We start from the raw sequence: 17143 nt of genomic DNA, 5'->3' as shown, positions 1-17143 counted from the left end.
CCTGGAGTACTGTGTCCAGCTCTGGGCACCACAGTTCAAGAAGGACACTGACAAACTGGAACGTGTCCAGAGGAGGGCAACCAAAATGGTCAAAGGCCTGGAAAAGATGCCTTATGAGGAACGGCTAAGGGAGCTGGGCATGTTTAGCCTGGAGAAGAGGAGGTTAAGGGGTGATATGATAGCCATGTTCAAATATAGAAAAGGATGTCACATAGAGGAGGGAGAAAGGTTGTTTTCTGCTGCTCCAGAGAAGCGGACACGGAGCAATGGATCCAAACTACAAGAAAGAAGATTCCACCTAAACATTAGGAAGAACTTCCTGACAGTAAGAGCTGTTCGACAGTGGAATTTGCTGCCAAGGAGTGTGGTGGAGTCTCCTTCTTTGGAAGTCTTTAAGCAGAGGCCTGACAACCATATGTCAGGAGTGCTCTGATGGTGTTTCCTGCTTGGCAGGGGGTTGGACTCGATGGCCCTTGTGGTCTCTTCCAACTCTATGATTCTATGAAGTAATGAAGTAATGAAGACAAACCTAGACAGCATCTTTAAAAGCAGAGACATCACCTTGCCAACAAAGGTTCGTATAGTTCAAGCTCTGGTTTTCCCAGTAGTGATGTATGGAAGTGAGAGCTGGACCATAAAGAAGGCTAATCACCAAATAATTGATGCTTTTGAACTGTGGTGCTTGAGGAGACTCTTGAGAGTCCCATGGACTGCAAGAAGATCAAACCGATCCATTCTGAAGGAAATCAGCCCTGAGTGCTCACTGGAAGGACAGATCCTGAAGCTGAGGCTCCAAGACTTTGGCCACCTCAGGAGAAGAGAAGACTCCCTGGAAAAGACCCTGATGTTGGGAAAGATGGAGGGCACAAGGAGAAGGGGACGACCGAGGACGAGATGGTGGGACAGTGTTATTGAAGCTGCCATCATGAGTTTGACCAAACTGCGGGAGGCAGTGGAAGACAGGAGGGCCTGGCGTGCTCTGGTCCAGGGGTCACGAAGAGTCGGATGTGACTAAACGACTCAACAACAACAACATTCTGACTTCCGGGTTGGCGCCATCGCCGAATGGCGGACTCCCTCCGAGCTCCGGAGGGAGTCGGCTCGGCAGGGGCTGGGTCCTACCGCGCCGGCGACGCGGGGACCCTTAAAAACCACGGGCACGGGGCCCGTGGACATGGGGACTCGGCTGGTACCGTCAGCGCCCTCCCGACTCGTGAAGGAGCCTTTTTAAAGGCTACGGATCGGGTGCCTGGGAGTGGCGTGGTACTTTGAGTCTATCGCTTCCCCTGCCGAGTGCAGCCGCATGCCATTCGTCGGAGAGCGCTGGCTTCTTCCATTTGAAATTCGGACATTTAACAAAAACCCGTGAGTAATTGGGTAACCGGGTACAAAAGGAGGAAAAAAAAAGGAATTTTTTTTTTTTTCGGATTCGGCACGAGCGGGGGGGGATCTAAAAAGGAAGTCAGTCCCCTCCCTGATTGTAAACATGCTAAAACAAGGACTGAGAAACCAAGATCAATTCAGAAGTTTATTGCTGACTAAAAATACCAAATTCCACGATGGAATCATTACAAGAATTGTGCTGGAGGAGAGTCGAGGGTGAGAGGGAAAAGGCAACCCCCCCCCCGGGAACCGGGGCGATTCAGAGAACCTGGCGGAGAGAGATGGAGAGTTTGACAGCTGTCAAAGTAGCTGTCAAATCTTGAGAATATAAAGAGGACTTTGCTACAAGTATTTTGCTGGTTAATTTTGATACAATTGGATATAAATATGGATACAAAATGTCGGGTGGAAAAAGAAACAACAATTTGACTTTTGGATGAGAGGACACAAAGTTATTGCAATCCCTCTAGAGGGGCTTTGGGACATTACAAGCGGCGTATATGGAAAACTACTCTGGGATGTGTACTACTGGTCTTAGCTCCTGGGAAAGTAGCAAAACTGAAATATTTGTTTTGTCTACAGAGGTGACAACACAATAGAATCTTTCTATTTAAGTAAGCTCCTGAATAACAAACCTCTGTAGAGATACTAGATTTCAGAATAAGAATGGTTTTGCAGCTGAACAAGACAGAAACCTGAGAAAGTAAGAAACAAAAGAGTAAAGGACCAACTACGCCACGGCAAGAACAATGGGAGGAGTAACAATGATCAAGGGAAATTAAAGGCCTCGATTAGACTGGACTTTTGAAATTAAATATTATCAAAACAAGTAAATTTAAAGAAAACCGGCAAGATGAATTGAGAAAGTTTGGCTGTGGACTTGAGACCTCCAGGCCGACAACATACAGACTGATGGACATAGGGAATCTAAACCGGGGAAGGGAGGGGGAATTCTAGAATCCAAAGGCTATGTAATCAACTTCTGGAACCTTCTTCTATTTTCTATCTTTTAAATTTTTTTTTATATATAACTTTGGTATTTTGATTTAACAAGTTTTGGAAAAAAAAAGAAAAGGGGGAATTCGTGGAAGGAAACGGGGTAGATTTTGGGGAAAAAAATCTTTGTTCTATTTTGTTAAAGGTGAGGAGTGATGTTAAGATTGTAATTTAAATTGGCTATTAGGCATAACATATTAGGTTAAATTGGGAATGAGAACTTGTGGAACCAACGTAGGGAAAGGGGAATACAGTCGGGAGGGGAAGGAGGGAGTCCCAGAAAGAAGGTTATGAAAATAAGGGTTTAAAATTGGTCTCTTTTCTTTCTTTTTTTTCTTTATCTTTTCTATCTTCTTTATTCTGTTATTATTGGAAATTTTAATAAATATGATTAAAAAAAAAAAAAAAAACAACAACAACATTCTGCCTTGGTCAGACCACACCTGGAGTCCAGTTCTGGGCACCACAAATCAAGAAGGTGTGCAGAGGAGGGCGACCCAGAGGATCAAGGGTCTGGAAACTAAGCCTTATGAGGAACGGTTGAAGGAGTTGGGTATGTTTAGGCTGGAAAAGAGGAGACTGAGAGGAGATATAAGAGCCGTATTCAAATATCTCAAGGGCTGTCACATGGAGGATGGAGCAAGCTTGTTTTCTCCTGCTCTGGCGGTGAGCACCTGAACCGATTGATTCAAGTTACAAGAAAGGAGATTTGATTAAACATTAAGAACTTTCTGACGGTAAGAGCTGTTTGATAGTGAAACAGACTTCCTCTGGAGATAGCGGACTCTCCTTGCTGGAGGTTTTCAAGCCCTATGTGAAGCAATCGCATGATAAGCCCTAAGTGAAGCAATCGGGGAACCACCGCTAGAGAAGTAATCAAGGAATAAGGCATCAGGGTTGGGGGTATGTGTGGAATTAACTCAAGACTATAATATCACTTATAGATAAAGTGGCATGACTTGGAGGAAGATAAGACTATCGGAAAGAACAAACCGAAGGATATTTTCATGCAGCACAGAGTTGAAACTGTGGAACTCCCTGCCACAGGAGGCAGTGAGGACCACCAACTTGGATGGCTTTAAAACAGGATTAGACAAATTCATGGAGAAAGAGAGGGCTGTGTCGGTTTGCATTTCTTAGTGCAGAAAGTATGGATCTGATGTGTAGAGATATTTCCTATTCTAATTAATTCAAGAGGGTTCTGGAAGCTTCTCTGTGTGAAAGAAACAAGCAGAAGGTTTCCTGACATTTGGGTTATTCCTTCCGAGAAGATGAGTACAGCTGCCTTAAACTGGTCCTGCTATCTCTTCTGTCAAGGACATGCTGACTATAAAAGTAGGCCAGAAGGAGCCCGGGTTTCACTTTCTCTATCTCTTTTCCTTCTGGTGTGGTGTTCTGTACATAATATGCTTAGTATTAAGGTTTAGACTTATTATAAGTTATTGTAAGTTTAAGTTAAGTCTGCTGCAACAGGATTTCTTATGGACTGTGCCTGTCCTGAATGTATTGGATTTGTGAATGTATTTGTGAATGTATTGGATTATGCTCACTTGCCTTCAGTAGCAGTAAAGCTCTCCTGGATGAAATACCGTATTTTTTGCACCATAACACTCACTTTTTTCCTCCTAGAATGTAAGGGGAAATGTCTGTGCGTGTTATGGAGGGAATGCCTATGGGTGCCATGCCTGCGGATTTTCCTCCTCTAAAAACTACATGCGTGTTATGGTCGGGTGCGTGTTATAGAGCGAAAAATACGGTACAATGGCCTCTGGTTTATTTTTTGGGGGAATCTTGCAACATGCTTAAGTTTTTGCTCTGCTAACTATAGGTTGGAATCTACTCTAGATCAACATTGTTTTTTTCTTCCAGAAGTTCAAAAAGAACTTTATTGAAACTCAGAGCAAATGAACCAAGTCTGCATTTAGAAGAACATGTTAGGTCTCTTGCTGGTGAAGCGTGGCTTATGTTGACGATGCAGAACTCTATGTGGCAGAGGGAACTTGATTTTGGAATCATGGAACTGCTTGACAGCTGGTCTGCGGCACTTGCTAGCAGCGATCTCTCCAACCTTCATGATCTGAATTGAGTGAGCACAAGCTCTGTAACGGGCTCCCATATCGCGATAGCACTGTGTAACAGCTCCAGCTGTTGTCAAAAACCTGTACTCCCTGTACATGTTATGAGTTCCACTACGAGAATCATAGTGCAGGCAGATACTGAATTTTTTCACCTTCAACAGAGACTTCTCAAAAACCTGTCCACAGTACACAATTTCCCCAGAAGATTTCTTCATCTTCTTCAGTTGAGAGACAAAATACCAGAAACGGGACTTTGCAACAACATGATTAGGAGCAAAGATGCGCATACGATAGAGAGGTGGTGTTGGGCACTTAGGAGTGGGGAGGCATCTCCCAACAACTCTGTACTCCCTCAGGGTGCCCGACGCCTTCATGGTGCTGCCTCTCTCGGTGCCACCCAGAAAAAGCCTCTGGATCAACACTGAGTGGAATTTTCATGACAGGCTATTGATGGCAACTAGCCAGGATGGCTTTGTTCTGCCTCCACCGTTATCGAGGCAGCGATGCCTCTGAATGCTCATTGCTGGACACAACTGTCACTCTTGGGCTTGGATCCTCCTTGTGGGTTTCCCATAATGGGCATCTGGTTGGCCACTGTGAGAACAGGATTCTGGACTCGATGAGCCGCTGGCCTGATCCGGCAGGGCGCTTCTTGTGTTCTGGTGATGGTGGGAAGCCAAGCCTACCCTATGAATGGAACATATTTAATAAAGCAAATCCATTTTCCATTAAGCTTCTACTGGCCTTCGCCAAGGTGCGGTCTTCCTTATTAAATGGACTTGATGGAAACAAATCAGGTGGGTGAAATGAAAGAGAAACTCCTTGGGAGGCAGTGTGGTGCAGTGGTTAGAGCAGGCATGGGCAAACTCGGCCCTCCAGCTGTTTTGGGACTACAACTCCCATGATCCCTAGTTACAGGACCAGTGATCAGGGATGATGGGAATTGTAGTCCCAAAACATCTGGAGGGACGAGTTTGCCTATGCCTGGATTAGAGTTTTGGACTATGACCTGGGAGATCTTGGTTCAAATCCCCACTCAGCCATGAAACTCACTGGGTGGGACGGCCTCTCAGGCTAACCAACCTCACAGGATTGTTGAGAGATAATCTGGGGAGGAGGAAAGCTGTGTAGGCCACCTCAAACTCCCTGGAGGAAAGGTGGAATAGAAATGCAATAAATAAACCGCAATAAACAAATACAAATCTTTTTTGAAGCTGCGCAAGGGCAAGGTACTCCTAGGGTCATGACAGCCCTTACGATTCTTGTTGCACTTGCTTCAGCACCGACACGTGAGTTGTGGATTCCTGTCGATGTCGTCGTGTCCAGGTACAAACAACTTGCACCTGCCCTGAGCTGGTTCAGGTGAAGCAATTAGATGCACTCTCAATGTGCAGCCAACCAAGGCTGCGCTGATGCGCTGGACCAGCAGGGGGGGAGGTTGCAGCGCCGCTGTGAGCTGTCTTGCAGGCTGAGAACACAAGCGAGTGCAAAATTCCCTGGAAGAAGCCCATACTTTGCCACCCTTTCTGCCACTTCCCAGTTTGGTTCCCTCGAAAGAAAAGTGGCTGATAAGGTAGAAAAGAAAGAACAGATGTCTAGTGTCCAGATCAAGGGAAGCCATAAAGGTAAAGGGATCCCTGACCACTAGGTCCAATCGCGGACGTCTCTGGGGTTGTGGCGCTCATCTCGCTTTATTGGCCAAGGGAGCTGGCGTACAGCTACCGGGTCATGTGGCCAGCATGACTAAGCCGCTTCTGGCGAACCAGAGCAGCGCACGGATATGCCGTTTACCTTCCTGTCGGAGCGGTACCTATTTATCTACTTGCACTTTGACATGCTTTTGAACTGCTAGGTTGGCAGCAGCAGGGACCGAGCAATGGGAGCTCAGCCCGTCACAGGGATTTGAACTGCCGACCTTCTGATCGGTAAGTCTTAGGTTCTGTGGTTTAACCCACAGCACCACCCGCGTCCACCAGGGAAGCCATAGTCCCGCTCTATTCTGTCTTGGTCAGAAGTACCGCATTCCACCTGGAATACTGTGTCCAATTCTGGGCACCACAATTTAAGAAGGATGTTGACAAGCTGGAAGGTGTGCACAGGAGGGCGAGCAAGATGATCAAGGGTCTGGACTAAGTCATATGAGGAGTGCTTGAAGGAGCTGGGTATGTTTAGCCTGGAAAAGAGGAGACTGAGAGGTGATATGATTTTTGTTGTTGATGTTGTTTAGTCGTGTCCGACTCTTCGTGACCCCCTGGACCAGAGCATGCCAGGCACTCCTGTCTTCCACTGCCTCCTGCAATTTGGTCAAACTCATTCTGGTAGCTTTGAGAACACTGTCTCACCATCTCGTCCTCGGTCGTCCCCTTCTCCTTGTGCCCTCCATCTTTCCCAACATCAGGTTCTTTTCCAGGGAGTCTTTCTCTTCTCATGAGGTGACCAAAGTCTTGGAGCCTCGGCTTCAGGATCTGTCCTTCCAGTGAGCACTCAGGGCTGATTTCCTTAAGAATGGATTGGTTGGATCTTCTTGCAGTCCATGGGACTCTCAAGAGTCTCCTCCAGCACCAGAATTCAAAAGCATCCATTCTTTGGCGATCAGCCTTCTTGATGGTCCAGCTCTCACTTCCATACATCACTACTGGGAAAACCAGAGCTTGAACTATACAGACCTTTGTTGGCAAGGTGATGTCTCTGCTTTTTGAGATGCTGTCTAGGTTTGTCATTGCTTTTCCCCCAAGAAGCAGGCGTCTTTTAATTTCATTGCTGCTGTCACCATCTGCAGTGATCATGGAGCCCAAGAAAGTAAAATCTCTCACTGCCTCCATTTCTTCCCCTTCTATTTGCCAGGAGGTGATGGGCCCAGTGGCCATGATCTTCGTTTTTTTGATGTTGAGCTTCAGACTATATTTTGCGCTCTCATCTTTCACCCTCATTAAGAGGTTCTTTAATACCTTCAAATATCTGAAGGGCTTCACATGGAGGAGAGAGCATGCTTGTTTTCTCCTGCTCCAAACCATTGGCTTGCAAGTTACAAGAAAGGAAATTGTTTCTGAGCATCAGGAAAAACCTTCTGACAACAAGAGCTGTTTGACAGTGGAAGGTGGTAGAATCTGTTTCCTTGGAGGTTTTCAAGCAGAGGTTGGAGGGTCATCTGTCAAGGTCAGATGGACCCCCTTTGGCCTGATCCAGCGACAGGTCTCTTCTGTTCTTGGGAATTTGCAAGAGGGTCCTTCACTTCTGCAGTGTGTGGCTGTTTTCTCCAGTGAAGGAGTTCCAACGTGTAGGTGATGCCACACTAGGACGCAGCTGGCTCTGTGGTCTAAACGACTGAGCCTCTTGGGCTTGCCAAATGGAAGGTTGAAAGCACACCAGTGTGAGTAGATAAATAGGTACCACTGTGGTGGGAAGGTAAATGGTGTTTCCATGTGCTCTGGTTTCTGTCATGGTGCCCCGTTGCTTCAGAAGCAGTTTAGTCCTGCTGGCCACACGACCCCGAAAACACTTTGACATGCTTTCGAACTGCGTTGCGGGGATTCGAACCGCCGACCTTCTGATCGGCAAGCCCTAAGCTCAGTGATGATGTCTCAGTGCTGCTGCTCAAAGTGTATTCTGTTTTAAAAAGTTTTAAAAGAGGACATAACCACATGCTTGGGGTTCTTACTCCTGTGGGGACCTGTTGCGCAACAATAAAGATAATGGTCTACTGACCGTTGTTTTGCTCCAAATTACTTGGCTGGAACTTCCTTCTTTAACTGACCGCATGGACCCACAGGGGACTTGCACCCCGACGAGCTGGGCTGTTGAGTAGTCTCTCACCCCAGAATTTTTCAATAATAATAATAATAATAATAATAATAATAATAATCGTAATAATTTATTATTTATACCCCGTCCATCTGGCTGGGTTTCCCCAGCCACTCTGGGCGGCTTCCAACAAAACACTAAAATACAATAACCTATTAAACATTAAAAGCTTCCCTAAACAGGGCTGCCTTCAGATGTCTTCTAAAAGTCTGGTAGTTGTTGTTCTCTTTGAGATCTGGTGGGAGGGCGTTCCACAGGGCGGGCGCCACCACCAAGAAGGCCCTCTGCCTGGTTCCCTGTAACTTGGCTTCTTGCAGTGAGGGCACCGCCAGAAGGCCCTCAAAGCTGGACATTGGTGTCTGGGCTGAATGATGGAGATGGAGACGCTCCTTCAAGTATACTGGACCGAGGCCGTTTAGGGCTTTAAAGGTCAGCACCAACACTTTGAATTGTGCTTAGAAACAGTACCTTGTTGTAGTAGCGGCCATCTGAGACTGCCGGTGCCCCACACATAGAGGGCCTCCCACCAGAGCCATCCTCTGCCCACCCCTCTTTCCAGAGAGTAAGCTGCCGGCCTCCTCACTGAGCTCCAGGCCAGCACCCAAAGGACCAACCTCCCATCCTGGAGCGATGGTGATGGAGAGGTCCCCCAGGGATGCATCACACGACGGACCGGCTGCTTTTGCACCTGGGTCGGAGGTTTCCAGCCAAGGCTGAAACCAGCTGGGCGGCTGCTGCTGTCTTACACTTCACCCCCCCTCCTCCCAGCTGCCACCCCCCCTCGCCACAACCCGCTCCAGGGCTCAGCCTGGAGATAAATGGTTTTTCCATCCCGCGTCAGCCTCTCTCTCTGGGCCGTGACCTGTGGGAGGCCGGGAGAAGAGGGGGAAAAGATGGAAAAACACTAAAAGGCCTTTGCCAAGGCTATTTTCAAACCTGCCTTCTATCAGCGGCTTGGGGAGCGAATGAGGCTTGGGCGCTGGACCTGGGGGGGGGGGTCCCAGTTAACCCCTTCTGCTGCACCGAAGGCAAGAGGCACCTCGCTTGTGGGCGAAACATCTGCATTAAGGACGGGAACCATGAATACAGTGTGCAGTTGCTGTTGCCTTAAAGCATATTGCAAGGTTGAGAAATAGGCAAGCAATTTTTAAAATAAATAAATAAATCTGTATTATTTGAAAAGGGAATAATCTTTGTATAAGTTAATACTTCATTATCGCTTTGGAGGGTATCTTAGTACGTTTGTTATCCCGGGCTGTGATGCTCTATGGCTTTTATTTTTTGATGTTGCACTTAAAAAAAACAACAAACGGTGAAGGGACTGGAGCGACTCACCTGTGAGGAACGGCTGCAGCATTTGGAATTTTTTTAGTTTAGCGAAGAGGCGAGTAAGAAGGAATAGGACAAAAGTTTATAAAATTGGAGAAAGCAGATGGAGTTTTCCTCCCTCTCTCGTAACACCAGAATTCGCAGATATTGGATGAAGCTGAGAGCTGGGAGATTCGGGATGGATAAAAGGAAGGAGTGATTTGCACAGTTCAACTGTGGAACTCCCTGCCACAGTGATGGCTGCCAACCTTGATGGCTTTAAAGGAGGATTAGGCAAAATCACGGAGGAGGGGAAGGGCTATCGATGGCCACTAGCCAAGATGACTCTGCCTCAGCAGTTGGAGACAGCAATGTTCCTGAATTTCTAGAAGCCACAGGCGGGGAGAGTGTTGGTCTTGTGTTCGAAACCTGCTTACGGGTTTCCCACCATGGCTGGCCTCTGTGAGACCAGTATGTGGGACTATATGGACCACTGGCCTGATCCGGCAGGCTCTCCTCAAGTTTGTTATGCTCTTACTTAAGTCGGCAGCCACAACGTTCAAAGGCGCCAGGATGATAATAATAATAATAATAATAATAATAATAATAATAATAATAAATTTTATTTATACCCCGCCCTCCCTGGCCACAGCCGGGCTCAGGGCGGTTAACACCAATAAAATTACAGTAAAATCATAATAGGAAAAAAGCACCAATTTAAAATACAGGTTAAAATGCAATTTAAAATGCAGCCTCATTTTAATAGTAGCCCATAGATCAAGACCATAAGGGGAGGGCAACATAAGGGTCAGGCTGAGTCCAAACCAAAGGCCAGGCAGAACAGCTCTGTCTTGCAGGCCCTGCGGAAAGATGTCAAGTCCCGCAGGGCCCTGCTCTCTTGTGACAGAGCGTTCCACCACGTTGGGGCCAGTACTGAAAAGGCCCTGGCCCTAGTTGAGGCCAATCTAACCACCTTGCGACCTGGGACCTCCAAAGTGTTGTCATTTGTGGACCTTAAGGTCCTCCGTGGGACAGCCCTGGGTGAACCCCAGCCCCTGTTTTTGGATGCATTTGAAAGTGTTTGAGGCTATTTTTGTATTAGGCGCCCATTACATCTTATGAAGAAAGTATTTATTTGATACTATCCATCATGCAAAAATATTGCTGCCCGTTGATTTTATGGGGTGACCCTCAAATTATAGGAGGGGAAAATAATATCCACTCTCAGCACAATTCCTGATTTTACAAGCTTCTATCACAATCCCCTCTAAAATGGCCTCATCTCCCTATCCGCCCAGGGCAGGGACTCCAGAGCCCTAGTATGTTTTCAGTTACATGAGTTTTAAAAAGAAATTGTGGCTACAGGTTTGTTTTTAGCAGGGAAAGCGGTTTGAACGAACTGAGACCACTCTTGCTATGCACTGCAGAGAAAGAACCTTGACTTTGACTCTGAAGACGTGTACATGCAAACGAAAGCTCATACCAATAACAAACTTAGTTGGTCTTTAAGGTGCTACTGGAAGGATTTTTTATTTTTTTTTTAAAGCTTTGTTTTGACTTTGGCAGGTGAGAGATGCCTTTCTTCTTTGGCGATCACTCGTACCCGTACTTCCATAAACAATGAGTCCGTAAGTGACTGTGGAGGCTAATTCTGGACCCAGACATCCTTCCACAGTGGGGACATAGGCTTCTGGGCGGGCGTTGATCACGGTGAGGGTTTGCCAAGCGTGCCTTCCTCTTAGCACGTTTCTCCCTTGTGTCCTGAGTTTGAGCATCTTCAAAGCCCATGACCCCTTTGGTAAAGGCTGTTCTCCAACTGGAGCCTTCGCAGGCTAGTGTTTCCTAATTGTTGGTGTTGCGGGTGGCGCTGTGGGGTAAACCACAGATCCTAGGACTTGCCGATCAGAAGGTCGGCGGTTCGAATTCCCGTGACGGGGTGAGCTCCCGTTGCTCGGTCCCTGCTCCTGCCAACCTAGCAGTTCGAAAGCACCTCAAAGTGCAAGTAGATAAGTAGATACCGCTCCGGCGGGAAGGTAAACGGCGTTTCCGTGCGCTGCTCTGGTTCGCCAGAAGCGGCTTAGTCATGCCGGCCACATGACCCGGAAGCTGTACACCGGCTCCTTCGGCCAATAAAGCGAGATGAGCGCCGCAACCCCAGAGTCGGCCACGACTGCACCTAATGGTCAGGGGTCCCTTTACCTTTATACTATATTTTTTTTAGATTTGCCTTGAGACAGTCTTTAAACCTCTTTTGTTGATCACCAGTATTACGCTTTCCATTTTTAAGTTCGGAATAGAGTAGTTGCTTTGGAAGACGATCATCAGGCATCCGCACAACATGACCATTCCAACAAAGTTGATGTTGAAGAATCATTGCTTCATCGCTGGTGATCCTTGCTTCTTCCACTACACTGGCATTAGTTCGCCTGTCTTCCCAAGTAATGTGTAAAATGGAGATGATAATGTATGGAAGCCTCAGCAGTTGCCCTGACAGCTGCTGGACATGTCCCGAATGGTGACTGTGGCGATCACACAGGGTCCCCGGACGTTTGACGGTCTATTGATCCCTGTGCCACCACTGTGCTCGCCTCCCCGCTGCCACCAACCCATTACTCTCGGGTACACACTGAGTCCAGACAGTTGTTTAAATTGAACCAAATAAACAAGTTTATTTTATGTGTTAACAAGTTTATGGTTTCTCAGATAATATTCTTGTCAGTTTCTTAACCTTAGTTTCTTTACCGGCATATACCTTCCTAATACCTTCTGACTGATTATCTCAACTGCTTGACTCCTCTTAACAGATTCTCTCCCTCTCTCACATCAGACTAGCCCAACCCACAGACTTATCCTGCCTCTCTCTTCTCTAACTCCAGACTGACTTAACAACTCTAACTCTAACTCTAACTCCTCCCCTTGGGTTCCTATTGGTTAGTCATTTTACAATTAGTTAACTCTTTCCTTATGAACCCATTATGATGTCACACACCTAGGAGGACAAACGCCACAGTGACCATCATCATAAGAGAGCCAGTGTGGTGTAGTGGTTAAGAGCGGTAGACTCGTAATCTGGTGAACCGGGTTCGCTTCCCCGCTCCTCCACATGCAGCTACTGGGTGACCTTGGGCCAGTCACACTTCTCTGAAGTCTCTCAGTCTCACTCACCTCACAGAGTGTTTGTTGTGGGGCAGGAAGGGAAAGGAGAATGTTAGCCGCTTTGAGACTCCCTAGGGTAGTGAGAAAGCGGGATATCAAATCCAAACTCTTCTTCTTCAGCCATTGACACAAGGCCAGGAATCTTGTATGCACACTCTGGTGTGCATCCCAGGCGCAGATGCTATAAAGAGTGAGAAAACAGGGGAAAGAGGGAAGGGGGGCAGAGCTAAGGGGCAGAACATCCGCTTTGTATGATTCATTGTATTTCCAGGTAGGAATGAATCACGGAATCGTAGAATTGTACAGTTGGAAGGGACCCCTGAAGATCCTCTAGTCCAACCCCCTGCAATGCAGGAATGGCAGCTGAAGAATCTCTGGCAGATGACCGTTCAATCTCTTAAAAAATCCAACTGAGGAGTCTACCTTCCGAGAACGTCCGTTCCGCTGTCAACCAGCTCTTACTATCACAAAGTTCTACCTAATATTTAGTGGAAATCTCCTTCCTGTAACTTGAAGCCATGGGTTCGAGTCCTACCCTCCAGAGCAGCAAAGACAAGCTTGCTCCCATCTTGCATGTGATGGACCTTCAGATATTTGAAGATGGCTCTCCTGTCTCCTCTCCGTCTCTTCCTCTTCAGGCTAAACATACCCAGCTCCTTCAACCATTCCTCATAAGGCTTGGTTTCCAGACCCTTGATCATCTTGGTTCTCCTCCTCTGGACACCTTGGAGATGATCCATATCCTAAGCGAATGTCTCCGGCTTGAAACTCTGGGGAGCAGCTGCTGACCTGTGTAGACATTATTGAGCTGGTTGGATCAATTACTCAGAATAAGGCAGCTTCCCAGGTTCCTATAAAACGGAGCCTTTCTCATTCCAGCGCTTGCTAGATGAATTTAAGTACTTACAAAATGCAAGGTTTAGACTTGGTCTGACCCTTATGTTTCCCTCTCCTTATGGTTTTGCTTTATCAGCTACTTTAAAATGAGGCTGCATTTTAAATTGCATTTTAACCTGTATTTTAAATTGTTTTTTTTCTCCCCCCCCCTTTCCCCCCCTATTATGCTTTTACTGTGATTTTATTGGTGTTAGCTGCCCTGAGCCCGGCTCTGGGCGGGGTATAAATAAAATTTATTATTTTTATTATTAGGGTAGAGAGTAGGGACCTTACAGTTTAAAGAAAAGACGAGTAAAATACCTGATGGGTTGTGAGATGGAAGATGGAGCAAACTTGTTTTTTTGCTGCTTGAGAGAGTAGAATCTGAAGCAATGGCTTCAAGAAACAAGAAAGGAGATTTTGACGAAACACCAGGAAGAACTTTCTGACAGCAAGAGCTGTTAGACGGTGTGAAGGTCTCCCTTGGGAGTTGGACGACTCTCCTTCCTTGGAGGTTTTTAAGCAGAGGTTGGATGGACATTTGTTCTTTAGCTGAGATTCCTGCCTTGCAGTGTGGTGTAGTGGTTAAGAGTGGTGGACTCATAATCTGGTGAACGGGGTTCGCTTCCCGGCTCCTCCACATGCCGCTGCTGGGTGACCTTGGGCTAGTCCCACTTCTCTGAAGTCTCTCAGCCTCACTCACCTCACAGAGTGTTTGTTGTGGGGGAGGAAGGGAAAAGGAGAATGTTAGCCGCTTTGAGGCTCCTTCGGGTAGTGATAAAGCAGGATGTCAAATCCAAACTCTTCTTCTTGCAGGGGGTTGGACTAGATGACCCTCAGGGGTCTCTTCCAACTCTACAATTCCATGGTTTTATTACGTCCTGGGGGTCCCTTCCAACTCCACCCCCATCGTTCAACCTGGACCCTGAGGTCCAGCTCCGAGGGCCTTCTGGCGGATCCCTCACTGCGAGAAGTGAGGTTGCAGGGAACCAGGCAGAGGGCCTTCTCGGTAGTGGTGCCCACCCTGTGGAACACCCTCCCATCAGATGTCAAGGAAATAAAAAACTATCTGACTTTTAGAAGACATCTGAAGGCAGCCCTGTTTAGGGACGTTTTTAATGTTTGATGTTTTATTGTGTTTTTAATGTTCTGTTGGAGGCCACCCAGAGCGGCTGGGGAAAGCCAACCAGATGGGCGGGGTATAAATAATAAATTATTATCACCTTGCCGATAAAGGTTCGTATAGTTAAAGCTCTGGTTTTCCCAGTAGTGATGTATGGCAGTGAAAGCTGGACCATAGAGAAGGCTGATCGCCAAAGAATGGATGCTTTTGAATTCTGGTGCTGGAGGAGACTCTTGAGAGTCCCATGGACTGCAAGAAGATCCAACCTCTCCATTCTGAAGGAAATCAGCCCTGAGTGCTCACTGGAAGGACAGATCCTGAAGCTGAGGCTCCAATACTTTGGCCACCTCATGAGAAGAGAAGACTCCCTGGAAAAGACCCTGATGTTGGGAAAGATGGAGGGCGCAAGGAGAAGGGGACGACAGAGGACGAGATGGTTGGATAGTGTTCTCAAAGCTACGAACATGAGTTTGACCAAACTGTGGGAGGCAGTGGAAGACAGGAGGGCCTGGCGTGCTCTGGTCCATGGGGTCACAAAGAGTCGGACATGACTAAACATTATTATTATTATTATTATTATTATTATTATTATTATTACGATTCCATGGTTATACAACCTCCAGCAGAGACTAAGCATCCAGACCAATGCATACAAAAACTTAAGCAGGATTTCTGACTCTTTGCAGCCACTGGGAGCTGGTGCTTCTACGAAAGACCCCCTCCTTACTGTGTTCCTGTAATAATTAGGTACAAGGGGGTGAGTTGCAGCTGGACCTGCCCGGAGTTCGCATCGTGCCCCCTCCAGTCCGCAGTCCTCCGCCTCCCGGCCTTCTCTCACAACTCCTTCAAGCTCCATCACTTTCTCCTTCTTTGGTGACACGGAGAATGTATTCATTTTTCATAATCCCTCATCCGAGATGCAAAGACAAACACAAGCAAGCCGGAGATTTATAACCAGTGGAAAATAACAAGATGATAAGATCAGCTCCAGGCCCAGCCAGCAGGATACATCCGGGGGCTGGGGGGGGGGGGAGATGAGAGGGAGAGAGTCACAAGAAGGAGGTGCTGTGTGCTTGTTTGCCCTCGAGCTCTGCAAAAGTTTGGCTTGACTAAAACATGCCCAGCGAGGAATAAGGAGAATGGTGTGTAATAAATGGAAATCTGCCCTTATTCCCTTATGGGGGACACAAGAGCCCTTATAGAGTCCTTTGCAGGTTCTCCATCGGTCGGAGAAAATAACAGAGGCCAACCAGAGAATATTGAGAAGCAAAGCAGCTAGGAAGGCTGATCTTTGTTAAAGCTGTTGCAACAGGGTCCTCACAACCACACGCAGGAGGAGGAGGAGGACCTAGAACCCAGGTGTGTCCACCCTTGTTGTTGTTGTTTAGTCGTTTAGTCGTGTCCGACTCTTTGTGACCCCCTGGACCAGAGCATGCCAGGCACTCCTGTCTTCCACTGCCTCCCGCAGTTTGGTCAAACTCATGCTGGTAGCTTGGAGAACACTGTCCCACCATCTCGTCCTCTGTTGTCCCCTTCTCCTTGAGCCCTCAATCTTTCTGTCCACTCTTATATAGACATTTTAAATTGCCCACCCTGGAGTTCAAGACCACCCCAGAAACATCATACCTACATCACAGAAAGGGGTGGTCTACAACAGAAATCTGAGTGCTTTGTTTACCAGAAATCTGAGTGCATTGTTTACCTCCTGTCTGGCAGGTTACCTGTTAATGGTCACTTGATTGGATACCCTGGGGAGCCTGGCTAGTCTTTTGTAATGACAAATACTTAGTTCCTGAGCCAGGTCACAGGCTCACCCTATTCATACACAGACATACCCTTAAGACAGGATTTGTGAAAGAAAAGACAATGGGGAGGCCTTTCCACCTGACTTTGCAGATAAAACACCTGGAGTCAAAATGGCTTCATGGCTGTTTTCCTGTGCTGCTTCAGACAAGTGGTTTATATATTTATGTACGTGTTTGCTTGCTACATTGATGAACCTTTATTATTTACATAAGACCTTAATTTTTTATTTCAATGTGTTGTGCGCTGCCTGCTGGTCAGTCTGATGGATGGCCTTTCCCATCCCGGTGCCCTGTGGATGTTTTGAGCAGCTATTCCCACCCTATTTAAGGAGAGATAAAGTAAAAGCACTTATTAGCGCAGCACGTGGCTAAACTGTGGTACTCCCTGCCACAGGAGGCGGTGAGTCTCCTTCTTTGGAGGTCTTTAAGCAGAGGCTTGACAACCATATGTCAGGAATGCTCTGATGGTGTTTCCTGCTTGGCAGGGGGTTGGACTCGATGGCCCTTGTGGTCTCTTCCAACTCTATGATTCTATGAACTCAGACGGCTTTAAAAGAGGAGGAGACAAATTCATGGAGGAGGGGAGAGTTATCAATGGCTACTTGCCACAATGGCCG

At 47.1% G+C, this 17143-nt stretch overlaps 1 long non-coding RNA gene and 1 pseudogene across 2 annotated transcripts in view; both read right to left on the bottom strand.

Annotated features, from left to right (window-relative positions):
• LOC308474781 overlaps positions 1 to 17143 on the bottom strand; it is a 163223-nt gene that overhangs the window by 57672 nt on the left and 88408 nt on the right. The gene's annotated exons all lie outside the window — the stretch shown is intronic.
• On the bottom strand, positions 4252 to 4865 carry LOC308474074 (large ribosomal subunit protein eL20 pseudogene; annotated as a pseudogene). The gene has a single exon. The product of its transcript is annotated as a large ribosomal subunit protein eL20 pseudogene (transcript).

Source organism: Podarcis pityusensis (genome assembly GCF_964106645.2).
Source record: "Podarcis pityusensis genome assembly, chromosome: 3".
NCBI lineage: Eukaryota > Metazoa > Chordata > Lepidosauria > Squamata > Lacertidae > Podarcis > Podarcis pityusensis.
The sequence above is the reverse complement of the archived record's forward strand: the minus strand, read 5'-3'. Positions and strand labels throughout refer to the sequence as shown.